Genomic DNA, 20,235 nt, shown 5'->3' with positions numbered 1-20,235 from the left:
CATAAATTATGCCAACTGCCGATCGGGCGGCGTTATTCCCACGACCCTCCAAACTGCGTCCATGATGGCAAAGTGTTTGGTTTCTGGGGGCAGTATGGTTGCAAAGCTGAACCTTAAAGGAATGTCCAGAAGGGCACCACCAGGAGTGGAGCCTGTGGCTTAATTGGACTCTACACGGGCAACCTCAACCATGCCAGCCATGGAAAGGATGGACAGAATGAAAGCTTTCTCGATTCTGTGGGTGGTGGTGCATGGCCGTTTTTAGTTGTGCTAGCGATTTGTCAGCTTAATTCCGTTAATGAACGAGCCTCCGGCATGCCCCTGCGGTCCGCGTCCAGCTTACTAGAGGGACACGTGAGGCTCTGGCACGCGAGATCGAGCAATAACAGGTCTGTCATGCCCTTACATGTCCGGGGCTGCACACACGCTACACTGAAAGGACCAGTGTGTGTCGCTTACAGGTGCAGATAACCCGCTGAACCCCGTTAGTGATGGGGATCTGGGATTCCAATTCTTCCCCGCGAACGAGGATTTCCCAGTAAGTGCAGGTCAACTGGAATTCCGGAATTAGGCCTAACCGGCATTCCAGAAATAATGTGAAAACATTAAGTGTCCAAACCACAGGTGCTGTAGCTTGCTTAACAGCTGGGCTCCTCTGCTGAGTAGCACACAGTTCTTACATAAACAGGCAACATAGCTTGGTTTACGGGTGGGCAACTCCGCTGAGTAGCAGACAGTGCTTACATAAACAGGCGGCATAGCTAGGTTCACGGGTGGGCTCCTCTGCTGAGCAGTAGACACAGGTACTAGGCCCAAAGTATTCACTGGGCTAAATGGAGTTAAAAAATGGTTCTTACATAAACAGGCGGCACAGCTTGGTTCACGGGTGGGCTCCTCTGCTGAGTAGCAGACACAGTTACTAGGCCCAAAGTTTTAACTGGGCTAAATGCAATAAAAAACTGTTTCTTTCATAAACAGGCGGCATAGCTAGGTTCACGGGTGGGCTCCTCTGCTGAGAAGCAGACAGTGCTACAAGGCCCAAAAGGACTTTCTGGACATGATGCGGTAAAAAATTATTAGAAACACACACGGTGTAGCTCCTTGACAGGTGTACTACACCGCTGGCTACCAGACACCGCTACTATGCCATGAAACTGTTTATTAACATTGAAAACCATTATTAATGTGAAAATAAAGTTATGCTTTTGGTGAACGAACCATTCCCAAACGGAACCTCGAACAGCCGAATTTTAAGCAAAGTGTTAGAGTTCAACGAACGGCTCAAACACCGCCCAAAACAGCTCGAATTTAAACTTGGCGAACAGTTCAACTCGAACACCGCTCATCTCTAATCAGAAGGCAGACTCAGACGGTCTCAGGCCCAGTATGGACTCGACAAGATTGTAGAAAGTTGAGAAACGGTACAGTATTACCGGATAACAGTTATATATAGCATAGTTTACATATTAAAAATCTATGTCTATATATCAGTAGGCAGACTCAGACGGTCTCAGGCCCAGTATGGATTCGACAAGATTGTAGAAAGTTGAGAAAGGGTACAGTATCACCAGATAACAGGTATATATAGCATAGTTTAAACATTAAAAATCTCCGTGTATTTTTCCGGAGTCCGACAAAGACACTCACAGCCTCAGTATGGATTAGACAAGAATCTAAAAAGTAGAAAAAGGGTAATGTATTCGAAGCGTACACCAGTATATACTGTTGGGGTATTTTTAAATCTTCATATATATTTCAGTCTCAGTAAGACAGTCCAGACTCTCCGCAAGAGGAAACAAGATGGATACAAGTACAGACGGAAAGTCGAGTGATTGCAGAAATTTTGGAATTACTAATCACGGGAAAAACTCCTGGGAGAATTCTCAGAGGCGATGCTGACCCTCATTTACTTTGTCTGTAGAGACAGTAGTACCGTGGATCCTATCACCGTTACTCATCTCCATCAAATTGTGATCACAGCAAGAGATGTAGACATGGTCCTCACTGCCTATCATGATGTCAGTAACTTTGGAGTGCAAAAGACAGAAGCCACAGGCCGTAGGCGATTCTATTGGATTGGCATGAGAGGACACATTTAAAAATGTGGGCAGGAATGTCACACGTCTGTGAGTAGGAAAACTGTGAAAGCTGATGATAAACCACCACTGCATCTCATTGTGAGTCGAGGTCCATAACAAATGGAAGCCATTGATCATCTGAAGATAGAGCCCAGCAGGACAGGGCATAGCTTTGTCTTAACCATCATCTATCAGTTCACCAAATTTGTAGTGGCAGTCCCAGTGAAGGATTTAACAGCCCAGACTACACAGCGGTGGAGCAGGGAGAGGTAAGTATTGCAAGTGCTGGGGCCCTGAGCAAGCAGGGGAGACCCACTCGTGGGCGGCAGTACTGGCACAGGGCCCCTCATAGTATGCCGGTGTGTCTGACGGCGGGTGTGCACCCCACCGTCAGAGACACTTGATTGTACTATGAGGGACCCTGTGCCAGTGCCATCGCCCAAGAGTGGGCTCACCCACCTGTCCAGGGCAACGGCACTCACACGGGTGCGGGCGCCAGGTGGTGACCCCGACCCTGGGGGGGGGCAGCCCAGTTAGGGAGGTTGAAAAAATGTCATATGTTGATGTTCATCAACATTTTGGGTCGACAGACGGGTCCTTTTTTCTGTCAGGATTGATCCAGCAGCACTGAAGACTCTTTCGGATAGCACACTAGCAGCAGGGCAAGCGAGCTCCTGTAAGGCATATTGTGCCAATTCAGGCCAGGTGTCCAGTTTACAGGCCCAATAGTCAAAGGGGAATGACCTGTGAGGGAGAACATCGATATGGGAGGAGAAGTAGTTTGTAACCATAGTTGACAACTGCTGTCTCCTGTCACTTTCAATCGATGCAGTATTACCAGTCGTGTGAGCGGTACTTGAGAAATCAGTCCACAACATGGTCATGAAACCCCTGTCTCCAACTCCACTTCAGCTGTGTGTACCACGAACACCTCTTCCATTGTGCCCACTGCGGCTCATGGGAGAACCAGCACCGCTGCTGTGTGCTGGGAAAGCCTCAAACAAACGGTTTACCAGATTTGCTTGTTTGTTAGCCAATATTAGCTCAAGGTTCTCCTGTGGCATGATGTTTTGGAATTTGCCTTTATAGCGTGGATCCAGGATGCTGGCCAACCAGTAGTCGTCATCGTTCATCATTTTGGCAATACGGGGGTCTCTTTTTAGGATCTGCAAGGCATAATCACACATGTGGGCCAATGTTCCAGGTGTCAATGATGCACTGCAAGTGTTGGGTGGAGGAGCACTTTCTGGCAAATCCACATCCCTCCAGTCACGCACAAACCCTGTATCTGACCTTGCCACACCAACATTTTCTCTTGCCCTTTGAGAAGCATTCTCCTCCCCTAAATAATCATCCCCATCATCCTCCTCCTCCTCCTCTTCTTCCTCCACCTCGTCCAGGAGAGTTCCCTGAGCAGACAATGGCTGACTGTCATCAAGGCTTCCCTCCTCCTCTTCCTCTTCCTCCTCGGCTGCAGACGCCTGCTCCTTAATGTGCGTCAAAGTTTGCATGAGCAGATGCATAAGTGGGATGCTCATGCTTATGATGGCGTCGTCTGCGCTTACCAGCCGTGTGCATTCCTCAAAACACTGAAGGACTTTACAGAGGTTTTTCAGCTTCGACCACTGCACACCCGACAACTCCATGTTTGCCCTTAAACTGCCTGCCCGTGTATCCTCCCACAAATGCATTACAGCCTGCCTCTGTTCGCACAGCCTCTCAACCATGTGCAGGGTGGAGTTCCGCCTTGTTGCAAAATCGATAATTAGGCGGTGCTTGGGAAGGTGGAGCAATCGCTGCAGCTTCTGCATATGACTGGAGTGTACGGGCGGCCGGCGGATGTGCAAGCACAGGCTTCGCACCTTATGGAGCAGGGCTGTTAACTCCTGATAATTATTGAGGAAGCACTGCACCACCAGGTTCAAGGTGTGAGCCAGGCAAGGTATGTGTCTGAGTTTTGAAAGGGCTATGGCTGCCACAAAATTCTGGCCGTTATCACTAACTACCTTGCCTGCCTCAAGATGCAGACTGCCCAGCCTTGACTCAGTTTGTTGCTGCAAGTAGTCGGCCAGTACCTCCGCGGTGTGTCTGTTGTCGCCCAAACACATCATCTTCAGCACAGCCTGCTGACGCTTACCACTAGCTGTTCGATAGTGGGACACCTCGTGTGCAACACTGGCAGCTGCGGATGGACTGCTCGTGCGACTGCACTCTGTGGACGAGCTTTTGCTTCTGGAGGAGGAGGAGGAGGAGGGTCGAACGCCTACAGCCAACTGTTTCCTATACCGTGGGCTAGGCAGCACTGTCCCACCGCCACTGTCCCCTGTGGACCCTGTAACCACCACATTAACCCAGTGCGCAGTGATGGACACGTAACGGCCCTGGCCATGCCTACTGGACCATGCATCTGTTGTGAGGTGCACCTTTCCACTCACTGATTGCTTGAGTGCATGGACAATGCGGTCTTTCACATGCAGGTGGAGGGCTGGGATGGCTTTTCGAGAAAAGAAGTGCCGACTGGGTAGGTCATAGCGTGGTACTGCGTAGGCCATGAGTGTTAGGAACGGCGGAACGCACTAAATAAAAAGCTAATAAAGTGCGTTCACCGCTCGGGGTCCACCGTGCAGTAGGTGATATAACCGCTGCTAAGTGGTGGCAGAAGCAATATGGCGGTATTGTGCACAGGGTTAACCGTCACCTAAGTGCACAGAGCAATCTCTGTTAAATCACAGAGATGCCCCTGAACATAAACAAATACAATAGGGCTGAGCCTGTTAAAGTCACAGTGCTCAGAATAGTTACACACACGGTATACGGTCACAGGAATAGCCAAAGAAGGCGGTACTAAGTCCTTCTAGACCTACTGTGTGTGTAGCGTCGCAGCCGCGAACGCTTAATTGGGCTGCTACTGGAGCGCGGCGTAAGACACTGCCGCAAAACGACAATGCTAGACACAAGCGCAATGTCGGACGCTAGCAGCTGTGGACAATGAAGCAGAGGCGCGTGGCGCTGGTACTGAACTCAATCCCTCACACAAGCGTAATATCAAAGGGTATGGATTTCAAATGAGTCATTCACCAGAATCATGCATTCATCGTCATTCACACAGCAGCAAGTATTGTCTATACTAGCGCATGGCGGAACAGTCATGTGCGCTTTTTATAGCAGCCGGGACCTTCCGGAAGCTTCCAGATCTCCAAGATGGACCAATGAGATCTGGAGCGGGACCTGACCACATGACTCCCGATCTCCAATGGGACATCGTCTCATGAGCATGCTCAGAAGGTGGATGGAAGGACTTAGCCTCTGGAGAGATTTGCTGCAAGGCAATCTCCTCTGCAATCTCCTCTGCAGAATGTGAGGGTCTGGATTCCTGCATAGCGACCGCAGAAACCTGACTCCTAACATTACCCCCCCTCCTAGGGCCCCTCTCCCTGAGACTTCCGACCCGCCAACTTGTGCCTATTAGTGGTGTAGGCCTCAGACTCGTCCGAAGGCAAGTCTGATGTCCGAGTAGGTGACAAGGAAACCCGGGACACGCGGAAGGCATCAGGGATGGCAAGATCGCCAGGTTTGAGAAGGGACACATGGGAGACAACGGGAGCGGAAGTTAAAGTGGGACGCCGCAGTGTGTCAGCGGGCGTCGCCACTCTCCGTTTGGAGAGGCTATCCCGTGAACAAAAGGCACAGGCCCGAATATATTTTTTTACATCCCGAGCCCTGTGTGGCCACCAATAAGACCTAGCCAGGAATTTTGTGGTCTGCATATAGCTGCAGTGACCACCCCTCCTGGAAGCGTGTGCCCACGCGAGAACCCTCGGCCGAAGATGATGAGGGACAAAGGTCTTACCCGGCGGCTCAGAGTTTGGCCATTGCGGGGCGCTGTTGTCTGTAGCAACAGCATGTTGACAACGGTAACCGCAAATGAAGTCTTCTTCCGGACGCGCCTAGAGAACGGCGCGAGACACCTTCATGGGCTCAGGGGGTGGAATCTCTGGCTCGGGTGGTTCCAGAGGCTCAAAAAAGTTGGCAGCTGAGGTAACCCTCCGCTTGGATTGAGCACGCTCCATACCGCGCTCCAAACAACGGAGGTCAATGCGGGTTTAAATGGCAATCAGCTCCTCCAAAGTTGCGAGTACCTCTCTGGTAGAGAGAGCATCTTTGACGTGCTCCGCCAAAGCCAAACCTCTCCAAAACAAAGGGATAAGGGCTTTGTCAGACCACTCCAGCTCGGAAGCCAGTGTCCGAAAACGAACAGCATACTGACTAACCGAGAGGGATCCCTGGGTCAAAGCCAGAAGCTGAAGAGAGGTGTCGTGCGTGACCCATGGACCGAGGAAGATCTGCTTAATAGCTGTTAAAAACTGAGCAGCAGTCCGAACCTCTGGGTCACCACGCTCCCATAGTGGCATAGCCTACTCCAACGCCTTGCCCGACAGAAGGGAGACAATAAACCCCACCTTGGCCCGCTCCGTAGGGAATCGCGCAGCCAGTAGCTCCAGCTGGATAGAGCACTGGCTGATGAAACCCCTACAGGAGGCGCCATCGCCAGAAAATTTATCGGGCAATGGGAGGCAGGTAACTGTCGGCGCGTGGGAGGACGTGGACATACACGTAACCGCGTCAGTGATTACTTGCACAGTGGCTTTGGTGGATTGTGCAGCTGAGAGAGCCCTCTCAAGAGTGGTCAACCGGCCCTCAAGCTGCCGAATGCACTGCAAGAGTTGCTGCTGTTCTGCCATCACTAGCCAGACCGTGGCGCTAGTATAATGTTAGGAACGGCGGAACGCACTAAATAAAAAACTAATAAAGTGCGTTCGCCGCTCGGGGTCCACCGTGCAGTAGGTGATATAACCGCTGCTAAGTGGTGGCAGAAGCAATATGGCGGTATTGTGCACAGGGTTAACCGTCACCCAAGTGCACAGAGCAATCTCTGTTAAATCACAGAGATGCCCCTTAACATAAACAAATACAATAGGGCTGAGCCTGTTGAAGTCACAGTGCTCAGAATAGTTACACACACGGTATACGGTCACAGGAATAGCCAAAGATGGCGGTACTAAGTCCTTCTAGACCTACCGTGTGTGTAGCGTCGCAGCCGCGAACGCTTAAGTGGGCTGCTACTGGAGCGCGGCGTAGGACACTGCCGTAAAACGACAATGCTAGACGCAAGCGCAATGTCGAACGCTAGCAGCTGTGGACAATGAAGCAGAGGCGCGCTGGCGCTGGTACTGAACTCAATCCCTCACACAAGCGTAATATCAAAGGGTAGGGGTTTCAAATGAGTCATTCACCAGAATCATGCATTCATCGTCATTCACACAGCAGCAAGTATGGTCTATACTAGCGCATGGCAGAACAGCCATGCGTGCTTTTTATAGCAGCCGGGACCTTCCGGAAGCTTCCAGATCTCCGAGATGGACCAATGAGATTTGGAGCGGGACCTGAGCACGTGACTCCCGATCTCCAATGGGACATCGTCTCATGAGCATGCTCAGAAGGTGGATGGAAGGACTTAGCCTCTGGAGAGATTTGCTGCAAGGCAATCTCCTCTGCAATCTCCTCTGCAGTAGATAAACAGCAGGAGACTGCAGAATGTGAGGGTCTGGATTTCTGCATAGCGACCACAGAAACCTGACTCCTAACAATGACCTTGCGGAAAGCTTCGCTTTCAACCAACCGGTAGGGCATCATCTCTAAATGTGGGCGTTCAAACACAGTGTACGCGGATGAGAGGATGAGTACTTTCTTGTCCTACTCAGAGTCTCTGGTAGGGTGAACTGGACTTGAGAGCTGCATATGGTGGAACTAGCGGTGGACATGGCGGACTTAGAGAGGGTTGGTGATGGTGATGGTGTTGGTGGTCTTGCTGATGGCCTAGATTCAGTCTTTCGTAGCAATAACATTGTGATTCCCTGACTGCTTTGGCCTTGCGACGACACCTCAACATTTGCTGCTGGTGGTGTGCTAACCGGTGGGCTTACAGTGGGGGAAGCGATGTAGCGTTGCTGGCTACCTTCATTCGGAGCAGGTGCACATGTGGTACGTGAGGTTTGGTAGTCCATCCACGCTTGCAAGTGCATGGTGGTTAAATGTCAAAGCATGCAACTGGTATTCAAATTGCTCAGATTTTTCCCTCGGCTAAAGGTCTTTGCGCACTTCTTGCAGATAACCTTTGCCTGATCATTAGGATTTTGTTCAAGAAAGTGCCACACTGCACTCTTCCTACTATGGAAGACATTTTGAGGCCTTGCACGCTGTGCTAATTTGACCGTCTGGCCAAGCTGTCCTGCAACTCTTTTGGTTTTTGTAACCTGTTTTTGGACTGCTACGGGTCTGCCAGATAACAGCTGTTGCTATGTCGATGCCTACTGTGGATCCTCCTCCTCCTCTTCTGAGCTATTGGCAGCGGCACCCTCTTCCCCCCAATGGACGCCAATCTGGGTCAACAACTGGGTCATCCATCACCTCCTCTTCAATTTCATGTGCATCTTTCTCTGTGTCACCGTGTATGGTGGTATAGTATGCGGGAAGGGACACCTGAGTTTCATCAGGGTCAGATTCTGGCTCAGTACACTGCGAGGACAATGTAGTGCTCTGAGTGAATGTACCAGCAGAAAAATCTAGCAGTGGCTGTGCATCAGTGCACTCCATGTCAGATTCATCTTGGACTGAGGAATTCACGATTTGACTTGATAACCCAGGCATGGTATGTGAAAAGAGCTCCATGGAGTAATCTGTAGAGTGGCCTGCCGCATCCTTCACTTTTGGTAGGGGTGAAGGACACAAGGAAAGGTGTTGTTCCTGACAAGGAGCCTCCACTGATGACTCAGTGCTTTTATTTTTTGAAACTTCAGAAGAGGAGGACATAGAGCTGGAGGCTGTGTCAGCAATGTAAGCCAAAACTTGTTCCTGAAGCTCCAGCTTTAAAAGCGGTTTACCTACTCCCAGAAAAGGGAGCCTTCGAGGCCTTGTGGAGCCAGACGATGACACAGGCTCAACACCTCCTGCCTTAGGTGCTATTGCCACTACCAGCAGATGTACCACCACCACCACCATCAGTACCAGCTGGCAACCCCCGCCCAGTTACACGGCCTCTTCCACCATATTCCTCATTTTTGGGAAAATGTTCCCAAAATACCACCAGCTATATGATACTCTAAAGCAAGATACAAGGTGTATATAGTATTGGGGAGAATTTAAATCTCCCTAGAGATTTTAGGAGGCTGAACTATTATCTCAGGCCCACTATAGATTACACCTCAATGTAACAGGCTGAAATAGGCTGGTGTATGACAAGGTACAAGTTGTATATAGTATTGGGGAGAATTTGAATCTCCCTAGAGATTTTAGGAGGCTGAACTATTATCTCAGGCCCACTATACATTACACCTCAATTTAACAGGCTGAAATTGGCTGGTGTATGAGAAGGTACAAGGTGTATATAGTATTGGGGAGAATTTGAATCTTCCTAGAGATTTTAGCAGGCTGAACTATTATCTCAGGCCCACTATAGATTACACCTCAATTTAACAGGCTGAAATTGGCTGGTGTATGAGAAGGTACAAGGTGTATATAGTATTGGGGAGAATTTGAATCTCCCTAGAGATTTTAGGAGGTTGTACAATTATCTCAGGCCCACTATAGATTACACCTCAATTTAACAGGCTGAAATAGGCTGGTGTATGACAAGGTACAAGGTGTATATAGTATTGGGGAGAATTTGAATCTCCCAAGAGATTTTAGGAGGCTGATCTATTATCTCAGGCCCACTATAGAATACACCTCAATTTAACAGGCTGAAATTGGCTGGTGTATGACAAGGTACAAGGTGTATATATAGTATTGGGGAGAATTTGAATTTCCCTAGAGATTTTATGAAGCTGAACTATTATCTCAGGCCCACTATAGATTACACCTCAATTTAACAGGCTGAAATTGGCTGGTGTATGACAAGGTACAAGGTGTATATAGTATTGGGGAGAATTTGAATCTCCCTAGAGATTTTAGGAGGCTGACAATGATGCTCTCAGTCCAAGTATGGCAGCAGGCAGCCTAATAAGCAGGACTGCTGCACACAAAAGTGTGGAAAAATGAACACTTGGTAACTGTGCAGAAAAGAGGAAGAAAAGTATTTTTGCTTTTAAAAAGCAGTTTCCACAGCAGTGTGCAAACAGCAATGCAGCTATCAGGGAGCCTTATAAGGCAACCTAATAACCAACAGAGCTGATGCACAAAAATATATCCTCCCCTGTCACTGCACACAAACTGTTGTGTTGTACAGTGAAAATCGCTGCCAGCAGAAGCAGTTTTTTTTTTCTTCTTCCCTGCCTAAGGCTCTCCCTTATTCAGAATCAGCAGCAGCAACCTCTCCCTATGCTAAGATCGGCAGAACTAAGATGGTCGTCGGCGTGCACGCCCTTTTATAGCCCCTGTGACGCCACACAAAGCCAGCCACTCACTTGCATGCCCTTCTCAAAGATGGTGGTGACCGATGCCCATGTCATCGCGTTGCCCACAGTGTGCGTCCTTCATCATTGGCTGAAAAAGGGCGCTGGAAGCATCATTTGAAACGTGACTTTGGCGCTCTGGTCGCCGACCTCATGGCCGACCTCACGCTATGGTTGGGTTTTGTTTCATGAAACCCGACTTTAGCGAAAGTCGGCGATTTATGAATTTGACCGACCCGTTTCGCTCAACTCTATTCATTACAAAACGCTGCCTGCCCTGCACATGATGATGTCGTCTGGGTGGGTTGGGTTAGCATCTGGGTGGGCAGGATTAGCACCCAATGCTCTCCCGTCCACATGTCCCGGAAGAGGAGAGATGGATCCTGCATTGCTGCCAGAGAGTCAGCGATCTCTGTGTGCCCGCAGCTCTGTGCCTCCCCGGGGATCTGTGCCCTCCAGCTATGTGCCCCCCCGTGATCTCTGTGCCCCCAGCTGTTTCCACACGTGATCTGTGCCCCCACCTATATATACCCCCTGTGATCTGTGCCCTCCAGCTATGTGCCCCCGTGATCTCTGTGCCCCCAGCTGTTTCCACATGTGATCTGTGCCCCCACCTATATATACCCCCTGTGATCTGTGCCCTCCAGCTATGTGCCCCCCTGTGATCTGTACCACCCCAGCTATATGCCCCCCTGTGATCTCTGTGCCCTCCATCTATGTGCCCCCCAGCTGTCTCCCATGTGTTATCTATGCCCCCAGTGATCTGTGCCCTCCAGCTATGTGCCCCCGTGATCTCTGTGCCCCCAGCTGTTTCCACATGTGATCTGTGCCCCCCACCTATATATACCCCCTGTGATCTGTGCCCTCCAGCTATGTGCCCCCCTGTGATCTGTACCACCCCAGCTATATGCCCCCCTGTGATCTCTGTGCCCTCCATCTATGTGCCCCCACAGCTGTCTCCCATGTGATATCTATGCCCCCAGTGATCTGTGCCCTCCAGCTATATGCCCCCCGTGATCTTTATGCCCTCAGCTATGAGCACCCCTGTGATATATTTGGCTCCCAGCTTTGTGTCCCCTGTTATCTATGTGCCCCCTGTGATCTATGTGCTCCCTGTGATTTTTTTCCCGTGATCTGTGCCACCTAGCTATATGCCCCCCGTGATCTGTGCCTCAAGCTATGTGCACCCCTGTGATATCTGTGGCTCTCAGCTTTGTGCCCCCTGTTATCTATGTTCCCCCCTGCTATGTACCCCCTGTGATGTTTGTGCTCCCATGTGCCCCCTGTGATCTGTCACCCAAAGCTATGTGCCCCCCAGCTATATGCACCCCTGTGATCTTTGTGTCACCGCTCTGTGATCTGCCCCCCCCAGGTGATCTATGAGCCTCCCCGATGATCCCCGTCCCCCCAGTGCTATATATCCCCCCACAGCTGCTGCATTTACACCAAAAGTGCTGTATATCCCCCTGAGTACTGTATATCCTACCACCTGTGATATATATAGCCCCCAGTGATGGAGAAGCAGCTCCAGCCGTCACATTAGGGGTGAGTTACCGTAATTAATTGTTTGACTAAATATACTGGGGTAATTTCCAGGCTATGTACCCACGTTTTCAGAAAATTTCTGCATGAAAACCGGACTCCTTCCCAGAAAACGCACGTTTTTTTTCTGCGCATTTTCCGCGTTTTTATGCGTTTTTTCCGCGCGTCCCCAGTCTCATAGAAAAAAGCTAGAAATGTGGATTTTTCCGCAAAATTAATGAGCATGCTGCGTTTTTTTACCGCAATGCGTTTTTTTTTTACCGAAAAAAATGCATCAAATAGTGCAGAATTCATTAAAATGAATGGGATGCTTTTTTTAAGCGTTTTTGCTGGTAAAAACGCTTAAAAAACGCGAAAAAAATGCTTACGTGGGTACACAGCCTCAAGGTGATCATTTTTGTGTGGCTCTCGAATGATGGTAGAAATTTTCACATGGCCCCCGGATAGAAAAAGGTACCCCACCCCTGATCTACACCAATGCCCCGCTTTGGTGATAAACCCAATTCTATACCTGTTTTTGTGCTAGATTTTAGTGCACTCACTTTGTGACCCCAAATAGTGTTTCTAAAGAAAAAATAAAAAAAAGGTGTTAAAAGCTATAGTTATGCCCCCCCCCCCCACAAAAAAAAATCCCATACAGACAGCACCCTTAACAATTAAAGTGGCTGAATTGGTTGTTAACCTATAAATCATAGGAAAAATTATACCATGCCTAATTATTTTTTCTTTTGCAGAAAAATTTCAATAAAAATTATAATTAAAAAAGTACGGTAATAATAATTAAAAGGTTGATATAGCACCCTCAAAATAATAGTGCCAAATATATAGTGCGCCATATTGTGTCCAGACGCTAGTAGTGCTCCCAACCAGTGACACAATATATTAAAAAGTGCCTAATTTTGGGCCCTAAAAAGTAATAGCACCCACAGACAGTAATAGCTATCATTTCGGTGGCAATATGCCCCTTTTAGGTCCAGGAAAGTAAACATGTTCATTTTAGGTCCTGCACATTAATACCGTTGCACACTGTATTAACAATGCCGCTTTTGTGCACCCAAATAGTATTAATGCCCTCTGCTGTCCCCTTCAAAATAATGTCCCCTAGTCAGCAAAGCCGTAACCACATGGGCAACATCTCTAACAATTTCCGGGTATAAAGGAATTGCCTCATGCACAGTCAGTTTTGATGAACGGTTTAATTTTTCTATTTCTTTGAGAACAAGTGAAACATTTTACTGAAATATGGTCAACCTGCTTGCTATAGGAGACAGAGTGAAATCTTTTTCCTTGCGGCAACGCTTTGCCTGCTCCATGTCATACAAATACTTGTCAAAGTCAAACTCCTCATCTGATGAGGATGAAGATATGGCAGCAGTAGCACTGTCAGGGCTCGAGTTCTCTTGCGCCTGGCAGTCCTCCTGTAGGCCACTCTTCCTAACTGCTACCTCAGTCAGAGCTTCTTTTCCTTTATTAAGCTGTTGATCATCAAGCATTATATGATGACTTGGGTCCACATAAACAGCTGCCAGAAAAATTTTATTTTCCAATAGCTGGGTCTCTCTCCGTTTCATTGAAGCAGAAATGCCATCTGCGATTAAACAGCAAAATAGCAAGTTCTTCCGCTCCCTCATGAAAATGCCAGGAGTTAAATCCTCAGCTTGTAATTTTTTAGTCACAGTAAATGGGTGATTAAGCAATTCCTTCAATTCAGCCACCTGTGTCCATTGACCTTCATTTAGGGTTACCTGAGGGTTCGCCATATCTATAAGAAACGGTTTTAGTTGATCAACAATTGCCCTTTTCCTTTTCCAGCACGTCTCTTCAAGATGGAATCAATTTTAGGGGTTCTGGCGGCAATAACCAATTTCCTCACTTTTCCAATCAGATTTCCAGCATGTCCCACTTGCAGACTATCTCTTATTGCCAGGTGCAGCGTGTGCACAACACAGCGCATGTGATGAATAGGAAAGTGTTTTGAAGCAGCTTCAACAAGATCATCTATTTCTACAGTATAACTTTGCTGTTCTTCTGTAGTAATATCTGTTTGTTCCTCAGTTACATGAACAGCACTGTGGCCTTCCATCTCAAACATACTGAATCCTAAATGTTCCTCTAGCTGTTGTTCATTACTCTCATTCATCAGTGTAATTGTACTTATGTTTGAAGCATTGTCCGTTACAATAGCAAGAACCTGTTCTTTTCTGAGTTCGTAATCTTGCAGAACTTTTTCCACTAAGGTCTGGAGAAACTGGCTGCTGTGATGAGCTTTAGTATCTTTTACTGACAGCGTGTTGGTAACAATTTTTGTTGTCACAAACATATCGAACATTGATGGCAAAATAGTTCACTCTGTGCCGTGTGCAGGCATCCATTTTAAGAAACATGAAGCGTCTTTTGAGAGTCTTTTTAAGATTTTCATTTTGTTTAAGGGCTTCTTCAATCACTAATTTTCTAATACTTTCTCTTTCCAGAGAAACACCAAGTTTGGGGGCCATTTCTCCATTAAGAGCTATAAAAGCTGGTCGTGCAAATAATGTTAATGGTACACCGTCCTTCACAGCAAGCTGTATGAGCTGTCTTTTAGACATATCTGCTGTCATTGTTACAGTAACTTTGTCACTTACAAAATATCTTGTTAATGATGTTTGAGACGCTCTTTCCTCCTCCTTTGCCTGGCAGGAAGTGTTAGTTGCGTGCTACCCAGCTTTCATTCTTTTTGGTACAGATAAGATATGGAGACAGATATGGATAAATGGATAGAGCAGATTTCTAATCTGCTTTTGATATTGAAAACATTATCCATGAGCTCAAAAACCTTTCAGGTGATGCGGTTTTTTAAAAATCTGATCGGCTTTTGCAGCTGAAAAACGTATCCACAAAAAACGCAGCAAAAACACTGTGTGTGAATGTAGCCTTAGATCAGGAATAGAACAGCCATTTATAGGGCATTTCATAACTTTCCCAAATTCCTATGAAAAAATATTCAGCACATTCTGCATTGAACTACTGTACCCAATTTATTATATATTTTATACCGACTCCAACTCCGACTCCGACTCCACCAAAATGAGCACCGACTCCACGACTCCGACTCCACAGCCCTGTTTTTAACATTTGATCTTTTTACTACTGATGATGCATAGGCAGCCTCAATAGTAAAAAGTTGGTCACACTCGTCAAACACTATGTTTGACGAGTGTGACCAACCTGTCAATCATTTCTCCAAGCGATGCTACAGATCGCTTGGAAAACGCTAGCAATTCTGCAAGCTAATTACACTTGCGGAAAAGGAAAACTCAGAGGGCACTCAAGAATGCAAAAGGGGATCTATGACAACACACAGTGTAAACAGATATCAATGAGGAAAAAAGCAGTGTGTATGAAAATCACGATCACCCAAGATAGCAAATAATAGAAGCAATATACGTCAAGTATAGATTTTATTTTACAAAAAACACACTTATTGGACAAACAGAGATTAAAAACAATTTAAAATGCCTAGAAGAGGCCAAAATCAGACCACAACAAGTCCATGTAAGGACCCTTGTAAACACACTAACACCGAGCTGGCAGTCATTAGAAATCTAGAAACATATACATATAAGCAGGTAATAAAGTCCCAATTTAATATTGATAAAGAATATCACAATGCATATTCAAATAGCATATGAACAATATAAAAACAGCCTAAGACCTGGAATCAAGTGGATCAATAGCCCAATAAATAAGAATCATAATTATCCCAAATTTATGAGATATTTAGTAATAGCCGCTTACACCACCATCCTAAATAGGATAAATGCAGACACATAGGACTTGATGTACTCAATATGATGATAGATGATCCTAGGGAATGTGCGGTGACAATAAATAGCCCTATGAAACAACACATCCAAAGTCAAAATAGTATAATGACCTAAATAGGAAAAAGGAGAAAAATAAATCCCTCATTGGTAAAAAAAAAAAAAAAGGGACAATTTGGCGGTCCAGACAATCAGGCAAAAAGTAATACTACCTCACAGCTTAGGTACATAATAGGCTAAGCCCGCAGCAAGCATAACGGTGTGGTGTGCGGAACAACCCCACGCGTATCGCCACTAGAAAGCGTGGCATCCTCAGGGGAGAAGTGGACTGCCATGTCCAAATAGCGTGTTATAAATATAGGATATAATCAAGGTTTAATTGCTCACATCTTTTTAGCCTGGCGTCCGATGTAACGGCGTCCGGAAGTGGCAGCCGCGCATGTGCGGCTACCTAACTACAAGACGCCGCCACTACGGGTGCCTCCATGGACGCGGCAGAAAGCAAGCTAATAACCGCGCGTGCGCAGTAAGAGGCATAAGAAAGAGAGTGTTTTAACCCATCGTAGGGCAATGAATGGAAAAATGACACATGCGCAGTGGTTAACAAAATGAAAAACATATCATTTGGCGAGATACATAACAAAAATGAGAAGGATGACAGAAGCGGCATAAAACAAGCTAAAAACAGCGCATGCGCAGTAAGGAGCATAAGGGAGAGAGTATGTTAACCCATCGTAGGGCAATGAAAGGGCAAATGACACATGCGCAGTGGGTAACAAAATGGAAAACATATCATTTGGCAAGATACATAACAAAATGAGAGGGATAGCAGATGCCTTACGGGTAACAAGTGGAAAACATATCATTTAGAGAAGTACATGGCAAATGGGAGCACAGAATCTATGGGTGAATAACGCTCCCAATAAAAAAAAAAAAAAGAAGAGCAGGAGACGGCTAGTGCTGAAAATATAACCAAATAAAAATAATAAAATAATAAATGAACAAAAATAGGAAATAAATACAAAATTTTTTTTTTTAAATGTGAGAATATATACTTTATTTATTTCTTATAGAAACCAGTAAATAGCAGCTCCTCATTAAGCCCCCTGGGAGCAAGGCTGTCGAGCTTAAAAATCCACCTGGATTCCCTTCTTTATAACTCATCAGTGCAATGTCCCCCTCTAATTGTGGTGTCAATTTTTTCAACAACAATGACCCATAGGTGTCCAGGGGCACCATTGTGCAACATAAGAAAATGGTTAGCCACAGATGTGATAGGTTTACCCAAAGCTTTGTCTTTTCTTGCACATACTATGTTTGAGACATGATGCTGTATGCGTCGACATAATTCTTGGCCCGTTTGTCCAACATAGACCTTTGGGCAACTACAAACAAGAATATAAACAACATTTCTCGTGCGACAATTGGAATAGCAATGTGTTTTAATCAAAACGGCATAACCCGGAAGGGCAATATTGTCACCTGCGACAATGTAAGGGCACACGGTACAGCCCCCACATGGGTATGTGCCCGTAAGTTTGAAGCCCCTTCCCAAAGATTGTGTTGGGCACTTAAAGTGACTTGAGCACAAAATATCCTTGAAATTTCTAGCACGTTTAGCAATGAGTCTAGGCCGTTCACCGACAAACGGCAATACCTTAGGCTCACTTAACAAGATATTCCAGTTTCTGGACAATATATTGTACACTTCTGTCCAACGATTGTTGTAAGGTGTAATAATGTTCGTAGTAGAAAATTCTCTCTTGGGTTTTGGCTGTAATAATTCACTACGCTGCTTCTTTTCTGTGGCTTGGAATGCATGTGAGATAACATGCTTAGGGTAACCCCTCTCCCTAAAACGTGACGTGAGAGATATTGCTGCCATACGGAAAGATTCCGGTTCACTGCAATTACGTTTGACACAATGAAATTGCCCTTGTGGTATTCCATTACGTACATGTGGCGGGTGGAAACTTCCATAATGAAGTAAAGTGTTGGAAGCAGTTGTTTTTCGAAAGAGCGATGTACAAATTGTTGCCCTTCTTGGTGATCCGTAAGTCCAAAAATCAACAGTCTCCACAGAGATGCTAGAGATGAGAGAAATGTTCCACAAATTAGAATTTAAATTCTCAATAAATCTCTCACAATCCGCACGAGACCCATACCAAAAGAAGGGTACGTCGTCAATATATCGGTACCATCACACAACATGTGTTTGGAATGTAGCCAAAAGACACACATGCGTCTCCTCCCACCACCCTAGGAACAGGTTGGCATAGGATGGCGCACATCTGCCAGAGATTTGCTTATAAAAGGTGCGATCAAAGACAAAATAATGATTCTCCAACACAAATTTCAAAAGATCAAGAACAAAGGAATCGTGTTGGCGGTCACCTGTAGTTTTAGAATCCAAGAAAAATGACACAGCTTGTAGGCCCAATGAATGCTCAATACTGGTGTAGAGAGATTCTACGTCCATGGTTACCATTAAGGTTTCTTCATGGATTATGAAACCATCCAACTGATTAACCAAATGAGATGAGTCCCTGATGTAGGAGCCTAAGGATAAAACAAAAGGCTGTAAATAAAAATCTAAATACATACAGGGACGTTCGAACAGACTCCCTATGCCTGAGACGATAGGCGGCCCCGGTGGTTCCTCTAAGGACTTGTGGACTTTAGGGAGCATGTAAAAAGTAGGCACAATTGGATGTTTTGTAATCAAAAAATTACGTTCCTTCTTATTAATAATGCCCAAGTCGAATGCTCGTTTAAACAGCCCATCAATTTTGAATTTGAAAGTATCAGTTGGATCAGTAGGTAAAATCCTATAACAAGTCACATTATTTAACTGTCTGTGCGCTTCCTTGATATACATATCCATTGACCAAAGGACCACGTTTCCCCCTTTATCTGCCTCCTTAATGACAAAGGATCTATTATCTCGCAAAGTTCTTTAGAATTTTTTTGCTCAAATTGTCCCCCTTATGGGTATCTATAGTCAAACCTTGAATGTCCCGTCAAATAGTTTTATAGAACATCTCAACTGCGGGGAAAAAGGGAGAGGGAGGGTGTTGCCTGTGACGGTGTCCTCTGGGTGAATTCCCTTCTCTTACCTGCCACTTGTTGATTCTCAGTGAGCAGATCGAGAAGGTCTCGAAAAACTTGTCGATCTTCTTGTGGCAAGGTATCAATAACGGAGGGCTGATGGTACAATAATTTGAAAGTGACCTGTCTGCAAAAAAGATAAACATCTTTAATAAATTCAAATTTGTCCAGTACTTTCATTGGAGAGAAGGACAATCCCTTGGATAAAAGCTGAGATTCGTGTTCAGACAACGGATATGATGTAAGATTGATAACTTGTAAGTTACCTGGTAGGGGAGTGGTTAATGTCGTCTCCAATTCTGCCTGGTTTCCCTCTTGTAGGTTGGTGACCAGGTGTTATGAATGAGTCACCGAGGAGTAAAGAACAAAAAGCCAGCTAAGCCCAGAAAACCGGAGAGGTTGGTAACTAGCGGATTGCAGACCCCTGATCCTATCCACACAACTAGCAGTAGCCGTGGAGCGTGCCTACGGTGATCCTAGATGCCTCGTCATGGCTGGAGAACTAAATAAGCCTAAAGAAAGAAAGGGAAAATCTAAACTGCCCCAGAGCAGACCCCAAAGCAATAGACAGCCCCCAACATGTATTGTCGGTGAAACAAGATGAAAACACAGACACAGGTAGAAAGATAGGCTGAGCAAACGATGGGGCCCTCGCTAACTAGAAAGGACAGGAAAGAAAAGCTGCTGTCTGCAATCACGCAAAAAACCCTGCCAAAAAGAATGTCCAACACGTCTGATAGAAAAAGGCCCCAAAGTCGCTAGACTTCAAATCACTATATCAGCACTCAGTTATATTCTGAAGACAGAGCAAAAGAGATCAACTGATCAGAGACAAAATGGGGATTCAGCCCAGTCCCAGCCAGGGCTGGCTGAACACAAAAACTAAGTAAACCAGACAAAAACTCATAAGAACAATAGCAGAGAAAACTTAGCTTTAGGAAGGCAGGAGCCAAACTGGAAACCAGGAGCCAGAGTCAGGAAAAATCACCAGCAAGAAACTAGGGAGTCGGCTGCCTTAAATCCAATCAGAAACTCCTGATGTCCAATCGCAGTCCTCCTCCTCAGGTGGCCGGTCTCTGCCATTTAGATCAGCTTCATTACCTCCCTTCACTAACAGAGGGAGTCCAGATAGAGAACTCACTACTCCTCTGTCAGCACAGCCAGCTCCATAACCCTCACCAGAAGCCAGAGGTAAACCCGAAAATGAGCTCACAACAGTACCCCCCTTGAAGAGGGATGTTATGAATGAGTCAC

This window comes from Dendrobates tinctorius, unplaced genomic scaffold (genome assembly GCF_039654945.1).
Source record: "Dendrobates tinctorius isolate UK_male_01 unplaced genomic scaffold, ASM3965494v1 ptg000086l, whole genome shotgun sequence".
In the NCBI taxonomy this organism is placed as follows: domain Eukaryota; kingdom Metazoa; phylum Chordata; class Amphibia; order Anura; family Dendrobatidae; genus Dendrobates; species Dendrobates tinctorius.
The sequence above is the reverse complement of the archived record's forward strand: the minus strand, read 5'-3'. Positions refer to the sequence as shown.